Genomic DNA, 16,790 nt, shown 5'->3' on the forward strand with positions numbered 1-16,790 from the left:
ATAATAATAATAAATAAGAAAGAAATAATATCAACAAATGATGCAGTTACCGTCATCATGTTTCATGTTTTACTATCACCAGCCAATGCACAATATTATAACATTCTGCTGTATATGGTCATGGATGAGCCGGAAAACTATCCCAGCTGACTTTTGGTGAGAGGCAAAATAACCTGGACTGGTTGCAAATCAATTAAAGGAAAAAACATAGACTAGAAAATCACATTCACACCATCACTGAGCAGGAATTGAACCCATGGTGTCTGCAGGCAAGTCAGACCAGTGAACCACGACATCAGTGACTCACCCAAAATATGTATTCAACTTATTAGTCAATTTTAAAGAACTACTGATTGTTAGGGAACGCGCTTCAGAAAGTAGGGGATGGTCTCTCCTTCCCTTGGATTAATTTTTCTGCTATTACAGTACATTTTTACTCAATTCTCAGAGGTGTTTACTGTGGACCGCCCCCCCTCCACACATAAACACACACACGCACACATTAGTTTGGACTGCACCCAAATAGCGTCGCATTAACATGAACTCTTTGATCTCTCACACAAGCACTTCCCTTGTAGGCCTCCGATTTACCAGTCAATTTATCTCCATCATTAGTGGGAGCATTTGAAAAGTTTGGTCCTCAGTGTAAATTCAATCCAATGCCAGACTTTAATGGCAGGCCAAGTCTGACATGTTCCCTGGCTATGAGTCATTCTATTATGTTCTATAATATGTCCTTGAGCAAAGTGACGCTGGTTAACCTGTTTGTTAAAAAAAAGTTTACAAACACATTGTAAACTTTTGTTGTACTCCAAGATATTTCCTTTACTGATTTTCATCAGGTCGCTGGTTGAACAATCATGTACGTATTTGTGCAGGAACACAGCAACTTCAATCATTGAAGTAAAGCTTCAGTGTTGTGCACATACTGTATCATGTGCTCATCAGGGACAGAAGGAACAATGAGGGAGGTCAGGGCTGTGGTTATTCAGTTCCATTATTTGTATATGACCTGCAAAGGTTAGCCCTTTGTAGCTATATAAAAGCATTCAGACCTGCCTTGTGGACAAAAATGTCACAGACACACTCAACATACTTACACAGTGTAGCGGGGGAAGATTTAAGATTGAAGGAGATCCGGGTTTTAGCCCAGATGGGAGACTGTTTTTCCTGTGTGTCCATGAAAAAATTGGCGTTTTTAAAAAATTATTTCGCTACAACACCACAACTTCAAATTCTCACCACCAGTACTGGAGAACAAATATGGACCCTACCCTTTGATGTAGCAAATTAACATCTTAACTTAAAGGGACAATATGCAGTAGGATAAATAGTATACCGTTAATGATGAGTAAAATTGAGTTGTTTATATCTCCGCTGTCCCATTTCATGATGTCACTTCCTGTTTGGGTGCACAGCTATTGTGCCCACTTTACTGTTTACCGTCTCGTTTAATTGGGACATGTGGGGTGTGGTCATGAACTGTACATTGCATTCAAGTGGTTTGGTGGGATGAAAACTCCTTTTTGCACAATTTGCACAAAACCATGCTCATCAAGGCTTCCATCCGGTAGTTTTTAATAAAATTTTTATTATGAAAGTTGCATCTTATCAGTCCTAGCAACACTGTTTCATCCAATTCCTCCATTTTGGTAGCCAAGCTCTGAGGTGTTCGTCAGTGTAATCGGTGGAGCAGGAAATTGTGCACTGACAAAGGTTTTGCGTTGTTCAAAACACAAAATGCATGAAATGTTTTTATCGAATTAATTTGTGATTATTAATAGTGATTAATACGTTAGTACTAATACATCCCACCCATAATAATTTTGTATTTAGAAACCAATATCTGAATACACTTTATAGGGTCTTTGAGATAGCAGATGATGGGGGCAACTTATTGCTACAGTAGTAATCAAATACATGAACATCTACCTTCTAAAATCTAATGTATTAAAGTAACAGGAGCTGTATCAATTATATTGCCTTTGCAACAGTATTAAGGCTCATTTTTATCACCGTCAGAGAGGTAATAACTCAACATGTTTATTGTTAAGTGTGTAGCATGTAGTTATTGTGAGGTTTGACTCTTAGCCACAACAAGCATTCCAAAGTAAACTCAGGGCTCCAATTAAATAACAATCAAAATGTAATTAAACAAGGGAACATATGGAACATGAGTTAACAGATATACTGTAAATAACAATCAAAAATGACAAAGACAAAAGGTCAATGTAATGTGTGAAAACTTGCGAGGTATACCATATAACTAAAGGGTGAAGACAGGCCTACGGTGTAAAAGAGAAAAAGCCCAAAAACAAAATTCAAGTCAAAATATCAAATCGGAACTACACAAAGTACAAATGATAAATCACACTTTAAAATGGAGACAGGCAAAAAACAGCAAGCACACTGGAGGATAAACGGGTAAAATACTCGAAATACAAGAGCCACCAACAGCAACTGGAGTTAAGTCATTGGAACAGCCCGATGTGTCCTTACAACCACAGCTGCACCTATAAACCAGCTGATTGTAAAGCATAAAGCAGATGCGTAACAAGGAGACTGCCCACCGATGGCAACTGAGACACAAAACTAAAAAAGGAACACGACATTGACAAATTATATTGCAATATCATGAAGAGTGTTTTGTAATTGCCCCCGAGGTATCTAACTAAGATAAAAAAACTTTAGAAAAGATTTTATTTAATTTAAGATTTAACTGTAAACTGAAATATATGCAGTTAAAATAAATAAATAAAATAAACTGTCATATATATTAAAACTGTCGTTATGACCTGACAGTAGAATATTATGAAAATTATCTTTTAAAAAATCAACCTCATGGCCCCATCTAATGCCTCTAATTTAATTTTAATCATCATTTTACAACTGGGCCTGGCGTGACAAGACTAGCTAATCATTGACTGTAGAGACAGAAGGCTTGCCCAAAGAGATGTCAGTTATTTCTTTTGCGCTCCCATTTACCATGCATTCAAGCTGTCGTAAATGGAGTCTCGCGGGGAGACACCGCAGACTCTCGCAAAGGAGACTATTCAAGTTTCTTGGACAGATTAGTTAACTCATGTTAGCAACAAAATTAAAAAAAGAAGGAATTGGAAAGCGCTCCACTTCAAATCAAGGGTCAATACAAGGTATATAACGGTGGTGCCCTAAGCAATGGCTGCCTTTGGCTGGGCTTGTAAACCACCGTGTACATCAACCTTCTTACTGGGTCATCAGGGAAGTTGATCACCTCTGTTATATTTTTCATTGATTGTACATTTAAAAAAATAAAAATAAAACAAACCGATAACATTTCGTAAGTGCCCTCCTCTGGGCCAGCCTCCAGCAGGTTGTCCGTGCGTTCGCGACCGATCGATGTGCATTCTGAGGTGGTCAGGTGAACGCAACGTTTAGTGAGCTTGGGACGTTTCTTTGGGCAGAGGCGAGAGTGGGTATTGAAGGTACAGCTACATTCAAATTTTGAAATCAGTTTGGAAACTGCATATTTCCCCGTTAAATACAGTCAGAACCTCAGTAAAGTCAATCAGCTTACAAATCTGTAACATTACTGGGGGCTTCTGCTTTTTTTTGCAGCTAATTCCGACTATTGTGACACCTGTTTCGAGTTGTGGTATCTGCCACTTTTGCTTTTGGTATTACCAGTGAAATGCCTCTGCAGCCATATGGTGATGATGTCACTTTGTGAATAAACACAACCTAAATGTGAACCATCTAAACTGCAGTATTGTATATTTTCCCTGAACAATGCCCCATTAGACCGACTCACTCACAGCACTATGGCCTGCCAATGTTGTTTTGTTTGCGATGTACTTGCGCATGTCTACGGTAACATTTAACATGTCCGTGCAAGTATTCTGTTTTCATAAATCAGTGTTTTCGGAATTTACATGACAATAATATTGTTTATAAAAATGTTTACTTGATAACTGTTTTCAAGTCTTTGAACATTTAAGCTCCAAAAGCAACAAAATAGTCTAAACCAGGGGTAACCACCACGTTGATTGCGATTGACAGATAGCTTTCCATGCCCATCACGGTAGATACCGGTTAAAAACAAAAACAAAAACAAACCTAATTTAAAAAGAAAGAAAATTACTTTTGTCACTGATGGTGTAGTGGTACACTTGCCTCACTTTGGTGCTGGCAGTGGGCTCAGTTCCCACTCAGTGACAGTGGGAATGGTTGTAACTGGTGGCCAGTTCAGGTTGTAGTCCACCTTTCGCCTGAAGTCAACTGGGATAGGCTCCAGCGCCCTGTGAGCGAAGTAGTTTTGAAAATGGATGGATGGAAATAACATACTTTTTAGTTTGAATATTTTTTGGTTGTACGTTTACAAATGGCTTCTTTCATTATTTTGTTCACCAACGGGTCCTATTATGCATTATCATATTATTGTATAATATCAGAATCAGAATCATCTTTATTTGCCAAGTATGTCCAAAAAACACACAAGGAATTTGTCTCCGGTAGTTGGAGCCGCTCTAGTACGACAACAGACAAACAATTGACACAGAACACTTTTGAGACATAAAGACATTGAGAAAAACAATCACTGAGCAATAAAGGGTTGCTAGTTATCTGGTAATGCCAGTACAAATTATTATTATTATTTTTTGACAATTGTTCAAAAAGATGCAGAGTCATCTTGCACTTAGAGCAGTTTGAATGACTAATATAGCAATAGTCCACCTTCCTCCACCCATTCCAACCTGCTTGGACCCGTTTCTTCACTTTCTGACTACACTCACCATTGCTCTGGACGGTTGACCCCAAGTATTTAAAGTCCTCCACCCTTGTTATCTCTTCTCCCTGTGGCCTCACTCTTCCCCCTCCACCCCTTTCATTTATGCACATATATTCTGTCTTACTTCGACTAATCTTCATTCCTCTCCTTGCCTGGAGCATGCCTCCACCTTTCCAGCTGTTCCTCCACCTACTCCCTGCTTTCACTGCAGATCACATTGTCATCCGCAAACATCATGGTCCATGAGGATTCCAGTCTAGAGTCTGACTAATAATCTCTGTGTCTATGTACTGTATGCACTGGTCCTGTCAAAAGTGCAGAAATAATAACAAAACAGTGTTACCTGTAGAAAGTGTGTTTTTTTGGAAGATATTGTAGTGGTAGATCTCAGCTTACATTCTGTGGAAAAAGGGATCGTAGGCTTGAAAGGTTGGTTCCCACTGGTCTAAACAAACGACCAAAATTAGACTTTTGAATGTGTTTAAGTCTCCTAAGAGTAGAAACTTGTTAAGAGTGATTCCAATAAAGGGAAAACATTTTTATTATTATTATTATTTTTTTTTCTCAAAAAACAAAAATCTCATCTGAATGCATTTCAAGGTTACACACATGGCTATTCCAGGGCAGTTTTGTGATGAAGTATCTCTGACAGAGAGGCACTGGATGCCTATCTCTTTACCAGGCCAATAATGCTGAGTGACTGCTCTGCTGCAGGTATTTCTGGACATAAACACAGGTAGAGTCATCTCGCACAACTGGTCAGAAAATTCTTGAGAGAGATGGAACAAATGACATGACATCCATACAACATACAAGCCGCCTGACAGAGTAAATGGGGACTGATGTTGCCACTGCTGGCAGCCTGTTCTCCTGGAGCAGGTAAACCAGGTAGAGTAAACACACTGCTGGTTTCCCAGAGTTGCACAGGGAGAATGAAATACTTGCGTATGTGGGATAAGGGGACCGTGAGGACAAAGCGATGCAAGTAGACATGCATGCACAACTAACTGGAGGGAGGCAAAGAGAAGGACATCAGTAGACATGTGGATGTAGACGTGCATGTGAATCAATCCATCATCTAACATTTGCTGCTTTGGGAACTGTCCCTGCTCTGCTTCAAAGGTCAGAGAATTCACATTGTTTTTAAGGTGCCTGAATGTTCTTTATTTTTTATTTTTTTGGAAGGAGGATTACTAAGCACAAGGGCAGGAATCGGCAGCTGGAGAAAACAAGCTGACAAGTTAGGCTCAGATTGATAAACGAACAGAAGCAGTTGATGGATGGACCACAACTTCAACGGGATTAGCCCCTGATTTGGCCTCAGTGTGTCAGTTGTGATAGCAGCAGGTAGAAGGCTAGGACTGTGACACACCAGCTGTGGCCCACTGGTACCCACTCCTCCTCCATCCCTCCACCACCTCTGCAACACATACACATGCTAAACAGGCCACTGTCTCCACAGCCTCCTCACATTCAGCTGCAAATGAGCCCGCTCTGGGCCCCAGCTCTGTTTGTTTGATGTCATGAATAATGAGGGATGAATTTTCATCTGCCCAGGTTTGTGAAAACTATAATACCTATTGTTCAGGTCCATCACATAAAGCAGTCAGGTCTGGGAGCACAGATAGATTTCGTGAAATAGGCAAATTGGACATTGTGGCTGTATTAGACTGCACATGCACATTACATACAAAATAAACAATAATAATTTGAGCCATACTGTCACTGAGAAGAGACTCGCAATGTTCTACATGATGTTCATCCATATCATTATGACTCCAATGTATTCTGTTCATTGTTTCATCAGGGTCAATGTAAACAATAAAACACAACAATTCATTTATGGTCCGATACCAATAGGATGACAAGCAGCAAGGAATATTTCAGAGTGGAACTGAAAAAAAAAGAAAAAAAAAAGAGTGACATACTGTGTAAAAAAATATCGGCATCCAGACATTTAAAAAAAATGTAATCACCATTATAATGATTACCATTCTGCAGTTACAAATCATGTCAATATTAAGTATAATATTCATTTTCCTTTTTTTTTTTTTGTTTGTTTTTACTGTACTGTACTGTACTGTACTTTGTTTTCTTTGCAGACAGTCGTTGCCCATAACATTAGGGGCGCAATGTCATGGTCTATGTTTTTGGTTTGGGTTGTGTTTGGTTTTGTTCCATGTTTTTCATGTCTTGTGTGCTCCTTTAGTTATTGTGTCCACTTGTTCTCATCAACTTTCGACCTTGTGTCGACCAATCAGCTCCCTCCAGCCACTCGTGTCTTGTCCAGGTTTTCCTCATTGCCTCGTCAATCTGTTTGTATTTAGTTGCCTGGTTTCGTTCAGTTCTTGTCGCTTCATTGTCGTTGTCAGGTGTCTTTGTCTCTGTCTGTGCCACGCCTTAGTCACCAGTCATGTTTTGTTTCCAGTTTTAGATGTATTCAAGTGTTTCTTTGTTACTTTGGTTATCTGTTGTGGGACTTTGTTTCGGTTGCTTTTTCAATGTTCCTTGTTTGTCCTTTTTTTTTTGGAAATGAAATATAATTTTTTGAGAATCTTGCACTCCTGCGATCACACAATGCGATTCTATAGTAAAAAGAACTGCACTCACTGCGGGAAAGGTATTAATTTAATAATATGCATTAAACTGAGGGTGAATAGGATCCAATTCTCAACCACTCTAAACTCCTACCACAATAAAAATAGTTTGATACAGGAGTATGTAGGTGTCATTGGCATATGCTTGCATGTGTATGTGCACAATGTAAAACAGTTGTTTTTCAAATTTACATGCAACAAAATGATCCTTCAAAGCGTCTTCAGCATTTAGATGGAAAATGGCGTGCTCTTTATGGTACAGGAGTGTGAAAGTGGCAGGTCTAGTAGCTACCATTGAGTAATTGGCACTAGTTGGATTTAATTGAGGCCCATAGGCAGCTACAAGCTATTATTGAACCCTGCAAGAGAGAAACATTTAGCTGGTCAATTTTCCACCTTGTTGACATTGCTAAAGAATGCCTTTTCTGAGACATTTAGATTCACTCTCTTGCAAATATTAGGTTGCTGGGAAGAGTTTAATAGTAGGCTAAATAAGAAAAATGAGCTCTACTTCTGTACAAGATTTTTATCATTGAACTGTGACAGTTGTGAAATTTGTGTTAGCTGTGGTCCATTGATTTCCCCATTACCTTCAGCCTACTAAACAAGGCGAATGACTGCTAATGCACTTGTCATTATCATTCAACTTGCTGAAAAGGTCTCTGATGGCCATCCTCTCTCAACCATCCCCAAGGACAAGGACTTGTGCTCTATTGTATACAGTTTACCTTGTTGAAATAGAAGCATTAAGATATATGAGGAAAAAAACACACACACATTTGACCATTTTAGTTCATGTGCTACTTCTCTATACAAAATAAACAGTTTTATAGATGATATGCTTCATTCCACTTACACTCCAAATGTTAATAAATGACTTAACATGATATAATGAATCTTTTACTGCAAGCTGCACATGCTTTAAGGGAATGATAAGGGCTTTACTGTATGTGCAACTGTATTCAATATTCAATACTTTCTTAAGCATTTTTGCAGAAAAGAAGACTATTTGATTTTCACTTTTATATTAGATGAGGTGACATGATCATGATAAGTTGCATGAATAGTCTATCTAGCCATTCATTTCCCCCCCGCTTATCTGGGGTCAGGTCATGCAGATAGCAGCCTAAGCAGGGAATCACAGACTTCATTTTTCCCAGCCACTTCGTTCAGCGAGGGGAAATCCTGAGCCATTCCCAGGCCTTCTAGGAGACATTTTCTCTCCAGTATCTCCAGTGTCATCCCCACAGGGCCTCCTTCTGTTGGGACGTGCCCGGAACACCACACCGGGGAGACGTCCAGGAGGCACCCTAACCAGATGCCCGAGCCACCTCATCTGGCTCCTCTCGACGTGGAGAAGCAGTGGGTCGACTCTGAGGCCTTCCCAGATGACCAAGCTTCTCACCCTATCTCTAAAGGAGAGCTTGACACCGGAGTAAACTAATTTTGGCCGCTTGTATCTGCAATCTTGTTCTTTCTGTCACGACCCACAGTTCGTGACCATAGGTGAGGGTGGGAACATAGATCGACAAGTAAGTCGAGAGCTTCACCCTTTGCCTCAACGTCTTCCCACTCCATTCTTCCCTCTCTTGTGAGTAAGACCTCAAGATGCTTGAACTATACAAGGGGCAGGATCTCCTCTTGGATCTGGAGATGGCATTCCACCATTTTCCGACTAAGTACCATAGTCTCAGATTTGGAGGTGCTGATTTCTATCCCAAACACTTCACACTTAGCTATGAACTGCTCCAGCGGGAGTTGAAGATTGTGGCTTGATTAGGAACCACGGCATTTGAAAAAAGAAGAGATGTAATACAGAGACCACCAAACAAGATGACCTCAACACCTCCATGAAATTTATAAACAGAATTGTTGACAAAAGGCAACCTTGCTGGAGTCCAACCCTAACTGGAAACAAATCCGACTTACTGCCGGCAATGCAAACCAAACACTGACACCGATCGTACAGGGACCGAACAGCTCATATTTTGGGGGGTCCGTTACTCCATACGCCGGGAACACCCTACACAGGACTCCCCGAAGGACACGGTCGAACACTTTCTCCAAGTCCACAAAGCACATGTATACTGCGAACTCTCACGCAGCCTCCAAGACCCTGCTAAGGGTGTACAGCTGGTCCACTGTTCCACAGCCAGGACTAAATCCACACTGCTGTTTCTGAATCTGAGATTTGACTTGACGACCGACCCTCCTCTCAAGAACCCCTGAATAGACCTTGAGGAGTGTGATTCCACTATAGTTAGAACAAACCCTCTGGTCCCCCTTCCTATATATATTATCTTGAGGGGACAATTATTACTAAACACTGCAAAGGCTAACTATTTAAACCCTTCTTATATATATATATATATATATATACATATATATATATATATATATATATATATATATATATATATACATATATATATATATCTTGAGGGGACAATCATTACCAAACACTACAATGGCTGACTATTTAAACCCTTGCTCCTGTTGAAGGCTGATTAATATTGACTGAAGATGAGGAGTACAAAAAAAAAAAGAAAAAAAAGAAGGGCAGGAGAAAAAAAAAGGAAACAAAAGCCGAAATAGACGCTGGGAGAAAACCTGGAAAAGAATAAGAGGATGGATAGACAGAAAGGGGGAGACAGAAAGAACAAGACATGCATTGAGAAAGATGGTGAAGAGGAGGGTCTTTTGGGGTGCAATGGGCTGTGAGACAGCCCCATTCACTGTGATCTAAACACTGCGTCCCACTGCGCATTGGCGCTCTCACCCAGGCAGCCAACATTGGCCACAGCTTCAAAAGTTAACCAGTCAACTCCATTACAGTGCAGGGGGCGTGTACAGACCTGCCACACCAAAGCGATCATGCCAGCCAGCCAAGAATATTAATTGCTTTTAAATGAAGTGGAAGTCTCTTTATTGGGTGTCTGGTGTCGGTTTGTTATCTGTGGGGCTGCAAAGGCCTCGTTGCTCTTTGGTCTTGCCGCCTTTGAAAGCGAAACTGACTCTTGATGAGGTCATTGATCAGCAGGGGCTGTATACTCCCAGTGGGTTTTTGTGTGTCCTGCCCCTTTAACTACCCCTTTTGTATTCTCTCCATTGAGTCTTCATTGCACTCTGGTCAATAAACATATTTGTTAATGATGTTTCCTCCCAAAAGTCGATTTAGTTCAAAGCATGTTGTCGCACTGTTTACTATGATATGCAGTAAACAAGCAACATTTTGGGGTGGAGCGATATTAAAGTAATATTAAGTATTGAAGTAAAATCTTAACTGCAAAACAGATGACCAAATTGCATAGTAAAATCTCATTTGTACTTTTGTCTCTCTTTTGCACCTTCAAAGAGAATGAAAAGAACTGGAACAAAAGAACATCATTAATGTAAACCTTTAAAAGTCCCTATAACATTAAAATAAATGTCTTCTAAACTTGACACACCACAGAGAAGAGTGTCGCTAAAGACTGCCAAATTTGAATGATTAAAAAAAAAGACAGCAAGTACTGTTTATAAAATGAGGCTTCAAAATCGTGAAGAATCAAGCAATTCTCTTCACTCAAATGCTGAATGAGCTGAAACCATGCCCTGCTCAATTGTTAATCAAATACCACTGCTACGACCTGGAAAAATGGATGCTTCGTCTAGCATCTTTTTTATGCTTACACTTAACTAAATGTTGGAGTCGCGAAACTACAGTTATAACCGCTTAAAGCCTTCGATGGCTGGAATTTATCCCACCGGGTCGTTGTGGGGCTTTTCCACGTCACAACAACAAGGTGCTCTAAAGAGGCAGTGCCAGCACAAAGACCCTGACCACAAGAAGGCTGTCAAGGAAGACTATTTTTTATTTTTTTTTGTCGCTTGCTCTTCCACCTTTTCTCAGTGATGTGTGCACACTCACGGCCAACATGTAGGAACTCTAACGCTCCGGGCCACCCGCTGGCTGTCAAATCTGACTTAAAAAAATAAAAAAATTCCCCCCTCCTCGCTATTGTGCCTTTCTTTGCGTGACATGCACACACTCACGGCCGAAAATGAGACACACTCAGGCAGCTTTGTCAACAGACTATCCGAATGGAAGATGCATTTTCAGGGTGTAAGCACAGCTGGCCTAAATACACATCGTACCTGTGCCTGATAACCACTGATGCGAATGATCTGGGCTGGGACGGGGGTGCGGTCTCCAAGTGCCACTTCACAGCTTGGAACCATCCACCAGTGGAGGTCTGCTTCAGTGGCGGCTGGTCAATAAGGGCGCTAGGGGCGACACCCTTCTGGTCAGCTGAGTCAAATTGAATAAGAAAAAAAAGTTCAATAATGAAAATTAAATATGATAGTAAAAACATTACAAATTAAATGTATATATATTTTTAGATGTGTAGGATAAATAGTATACCGTTAATGATGAGTAAAATTGAGTTGTTTATATCTCCGCTGTCCCATTTCATGATGTCACTTCCTGTTTGGGTGCACAGCTATTGTGCCCACTTTACTGTTTACCGTCTCGTTTAATTGGGACATGTGGGGTGTGGTCATGAACTGTACATTGCATTCAAGTGGTTTGGTGGGATGAAAACTCCTTTTTGCACAATTTGCACAAAACCATGCTCATCAAGGCTTCCATCCGGTAGTTTTTAATAAAATTTTTATTATGAAAGTTGCATCTTATCAGTCCTAGCAACACTGTTTCATCCAATTCCTCCATTTTGGTAGCCAAGCTCTGAGGTGTTCGTCAGTGTAATCGGTGGAGCAGGAAATTGTGCACTGACAAAGGTTTTGCGTTGTTCAAAACACAAAATGCATGAAATGTTTTTATCGAATTAATTTGTGATTATTAATAGTGATTAATACGTTAGTACTAATACATCCCACCCATAATAATTTTGTATTTAGAAACCAATATCTGAATACACTTTATAGGGTCTTTGAGATAGCAGATGATGGGGGCAACTTATTGCTACAGTAGTAATCAAATACATGAACATCTACCTTCTAAAATCTAATGTATTAAAGTAACAGGAGCTGTATCAATTATATTGCCTTTGCAACAGTATTAAGGCTCATTTTTATCACCGTCAGAGAGGTAATAACTCAACATGTTTATTGTTAAGTGTGTAGCATGTAGTTATTGTGAGGTTTGACTCTTAGCCACAACAAGCATTCCAAAGTAAACTCAGGGCTCCAATTAAATAACAATCAAAATGTAATTAAACAAGGGAACATATGGAACATGAGTTAACAGATATACTGTAAATAACAATCAAAAATGACAAAGACAAAAGGTCAATGTAATGTGTGAAAACTTGCGAGGTATACCATATAACTAAAGGGTGAAGACAGGCCTACGGTGTAAAAGAGAAAAAGCCCAAAAACAAAATTCAAGTCAAAATATCAAATCGGAACTACACAAAGTACAAATGATAAATCACACTTTAAAATGGAGACAGGCAAAAAACAGCAAGCACACTGGAGGATAAACGGGTAAAATACTCGAAATACAAGAGCCACCAACAGCAACTGGAGTTAAGTCATTGGAACAGCCCGATGTGTCCTTACAACCACAGCTGCACCTATAAACCAGCTGATTGTAAAGCATAAAGCAGATGCGTAACAAGGAGACTGCCCACCGATGGCAACTGAGACACAAAACTAAAAAAGGAACACGACATTGACAAATTATATTGCAATATCATGAAGAGTGTTTTGTAATTGCCCCCGAGGTATCGAACTAAGATAAACAAAACTTTAGAAAAGATTTTATTTAATTTAAGATTTAACTGTAAACTGAAATTTAGAGATACATGCAGTGGGTACGGAAAGTTTTCAGACCCCCTTAAATCTTTCCCGCTTTGTTATATTGCAGCAATTTGTTAAAATCATTTAAGTTCATATTTGTCCTCATTAATGTACACACAGCACGCCATTTCATTTCATTTTCTGAGCCGCTTCTCCTCACTAGGGTCGCGGGCGTGCTGGAGCCTATCCCAGCTATCATCGGGTGGGAGGCGGGGTACACCCTGAACTGGTTGGCAGCCAATCGCAGGGCACATACAAACAAACAACATTCGCACTCACATTCACACTTACGGGCAATTTAGAGTTCCCAATTAATGCATGTTTTTGGGGATGTGGGAGGAAACCGGAGTGCCCGGAGAAAACCCACGCAGGCACGGGGAGAACATGCAAACTCCACACAGGCGGGACCGGGGATTGAACCCCGCTCCTCAGAACTGTGAGGCTGACGCTCTAACCAGTCGGCCACCGTGCCGCCACAGCAAGCCATATTGACAGAAAAAAAACTTCATTGTTGAAATTTTTGCTAATTTATTACAAAAGAAAAACTGAAATATCACACAGCCATAAGTATTCAGATCCTTTGCTTTGCTCATATATTTAACTCGGGTGCTGTCGGGTGTTTTCTTCTGATCATCCTTAAAATGGTTCTACACGTTCATTGGAGTCCAGTTGTTTGATTATACTGATTGGACTTGATTAAGAAAGCCACACACCTGTCTATATAAGACCTTACAGCTCACAGTGCATGTCAGAGGAAAAGAGAATCATGAGGTCAAAGGAGCTGCCTGAAGAGCTCAGAGACAGAATTGTGGCAAGGCACAGATTTGGCCAAGGTTACAGAAAAAATTCTGCTCTACTTAAGGTTCCTAAGAGCACAGTGGCTTCCATAATCCTTAAATGGAAGACGTTTGGGAACCCTTCCTAGAGCTGGCTGTCCGGCCAAACTGAGCAAATGGGGCAGAAGAGCCTTGGTGAGAGAGGTAAAGAAGAACCCAAAGATCATGGTGGCTGAGCTCCAGAGATGCAGTCGGGAGATTGGAGAAAGTTCTAGAAAGTCAACCATCAATGCAGCCCTCCACCACTCGGGGATTTATGGCAAAGTAGCTCGACGGAAGCCTCTTCTCAGTGCAAGACATATGAAAGCCTGCATGGAGTTTGCTAAAAAACACCTGGAGGACTCCAAGGTGGTGAGAAATAAGATTCTCTGGTCTGATGAGACCAAGATAGAAATTGTTGGCCTTAATTCTAAGTGGTATGTGTGGAGAAAACCAGGCACTGCTCATCAACTGTCCAATCCAGTCCCAACAGTGAAACATGGTGGTGGCAGCAGCATTCTGTGGGGGAGTTTTTCAGCTGCAGAGATGGGTTTCAATCAAAGGAATGATGAATGCAGCCAAGTACAGGGATATCCTGGACGCAAACCTTCTCCAGAGTGCTCAGAACCTCAGACTGGGCCGAAGGTACACCTAAAAAAAAAACAATGACCCTAGGCACACAGCTAAAATACTGAAGGAGTGGCTTCAGAACAACTCCGTGACTGTTCTTGAATGGGCCAGCCAGAGCCCTGACTTAAACCCAATTGAGCATCTCTGGAAAGACCTGGAAATGGTTGCCCACCAACGTTCACCATCCAACCTGACAGAACTGGAGAGGATCTGCAAGGAGGAATGGCAGAGGATCCCCAAATCCAGGTGTGAAAAACTTGCATCATTCCCAAAACGACTCATGGTTGTATTAGCTCAAAAGGGTGCTTCTACTAAATACTGAGCAAAGGGTTTGAATATTTATGGCTGTGTGATATTTCAGTTTTTCTTTTTTAATAAATCTGCAAAAATTTCAACAATTCCATTTTTTTTCCGTCAATATGGGTTAGCTGTGTTAACATGAATGAATTAACGTAAATGATTTTAGCAAATGGCTGCAATATAAAAAAGAGTGAAAAATTTAAGGGGGTCTTAATACTTTCCGTACACACTGTAGATGTGAACCTTTCAGGATTTCTGCACAAATTAGTCATAAATGTGAGGTGATATTCATCGAAGTCACAACAATAGAGAAGCAGAGCCTGCCTTTACCAATACCACACAAATGTCTTCATGCTTTATTGGACACATCATATACACTTTTACAGTGCAGGATGAAAAAGTATGTGAGCTATTGACTTCTCCAAGAGCTAATCTGAGTCAGGAGACAGCCAATGTAGAGCCTGATTTTCTCATGGTTTGTACCTGCAAAAACGAGTGCATGACGATTATGTACGCAAACACATGTTGAAGCTGATCTACTAACTGCGTCTGCCAAACACGTCAAAATGTAGTATATGCAAATTGATCAAGTTAGTACGCACAATATGATTTATCAAACCTGAGACGAATTGTGCTGGCTGATTTTGCGTCTTTAAATATCACGGATGAAAGGCAGGTGGTGCAAACCAGCATGCAAAGCGGTGTCAGTGTAGTGAAGGCAAAATGACAGGTCCCTTTTTTCAAATTTTTTTATCCATCCATCCATCCATTTTCTGAGCCGCTTCTCCTCACTAGGGTCGCGGGCGTGCTGGAGCCTATCCCAGCTGTCATCGGGCAGGAGGCGGGGTACACCCTGAACTGGTTGCCAGCCAATCGCAGGGCACATCGAAACAAACAACCATTCGCACTCACAGTCATGCCTACGGGCAATTTAGAGTCTCCAATTAATGCATGTTTTTGGGATGTGGGAGGAAACCGGAGTGCCCGGAGAAAACCCACGCAGGCACGGGGAGAACATGCAAACTCCACACAGGCGGGGACGGGGATTGAACCCCGCACCTCAGAACTCTGAGGCTGACGCTCTAACCAGTCGGCCACCGTGCCGCCTCAAAATTTTTTAATACCAACAAAAAATATTATTACTATTAAAAGTTTCATTTTGCACTTGCGCTGCTCTCCCACATTTTCCACGATGAAAACATCAGTGAAACCTAGGGCGCAAAACCCTCTTACAGTTTTTGTCGCTTTGGCTCAATTATTGAAACTCGGATTCACTTGAGCTTCATCGTCACATTTATAGCACAGCAGAAGTCTTCTCCAAGTGGTTGAAGACATTACCATTGTTTTTACACATTTCCCAGACATTTTTTAAGGACATCTAACACTGCTCTAAATAAAGGCACCTTCACAATGTTGCCTTGTGAACAAATGGTTTATAACCCACAACAATGCAGTTCCCGGCTGCATTGCTGTTCCTTTCCTTAATTCATTTGAGGAGTTCTTCTCAGCAAGGAGTTGGAAGGGGTTTACTGTAATCACCAAGCTTAATAGGAGATGTCTAATGGAGACAATTGGATGCAGATTGTCTGGCAATAGATGTGGATGAGATGAATCTTTCCAAGGTGCATCAAAAGAGAGGATAGTCAATGTGGAGGACAATCTGTGGCCCAAAGCTGAGGAGCTGGTGGACTAGTTGTTCGAGCCAAAGTTTAGTTTTGCTTTTATTTGTTTTTTATTCACAGTAGTCTTCATTTATGAGTTTGGTGTTTAATTTCGTCTGTGGAGAGGGCATCAAAGCATTGGACTAATTTGCTACCTCAGGCCCTGGACATTGCTATTATTAATGGAGAAATAAGTTTTTCAAGACATTTTGCA

This window comes from Phyllopteryx taeniolatus, chromosome 6 (assembly GCF_024500385.1).
Source record: "Phyllopteryx taeniolatus isolate TA_2022b chromosome 6, UOR_Ptae_1.2, whole genome shotgun sequence".
In the NCBI taxonomy this organism is placed as follows: domain Eukaryota; kingdom Metazoa; phylum Chordata; class Actinopteri; order Syngnathiformes; family Syngnathidae; genus Phyllopteryx; species Phyllopteryx taeniolatus.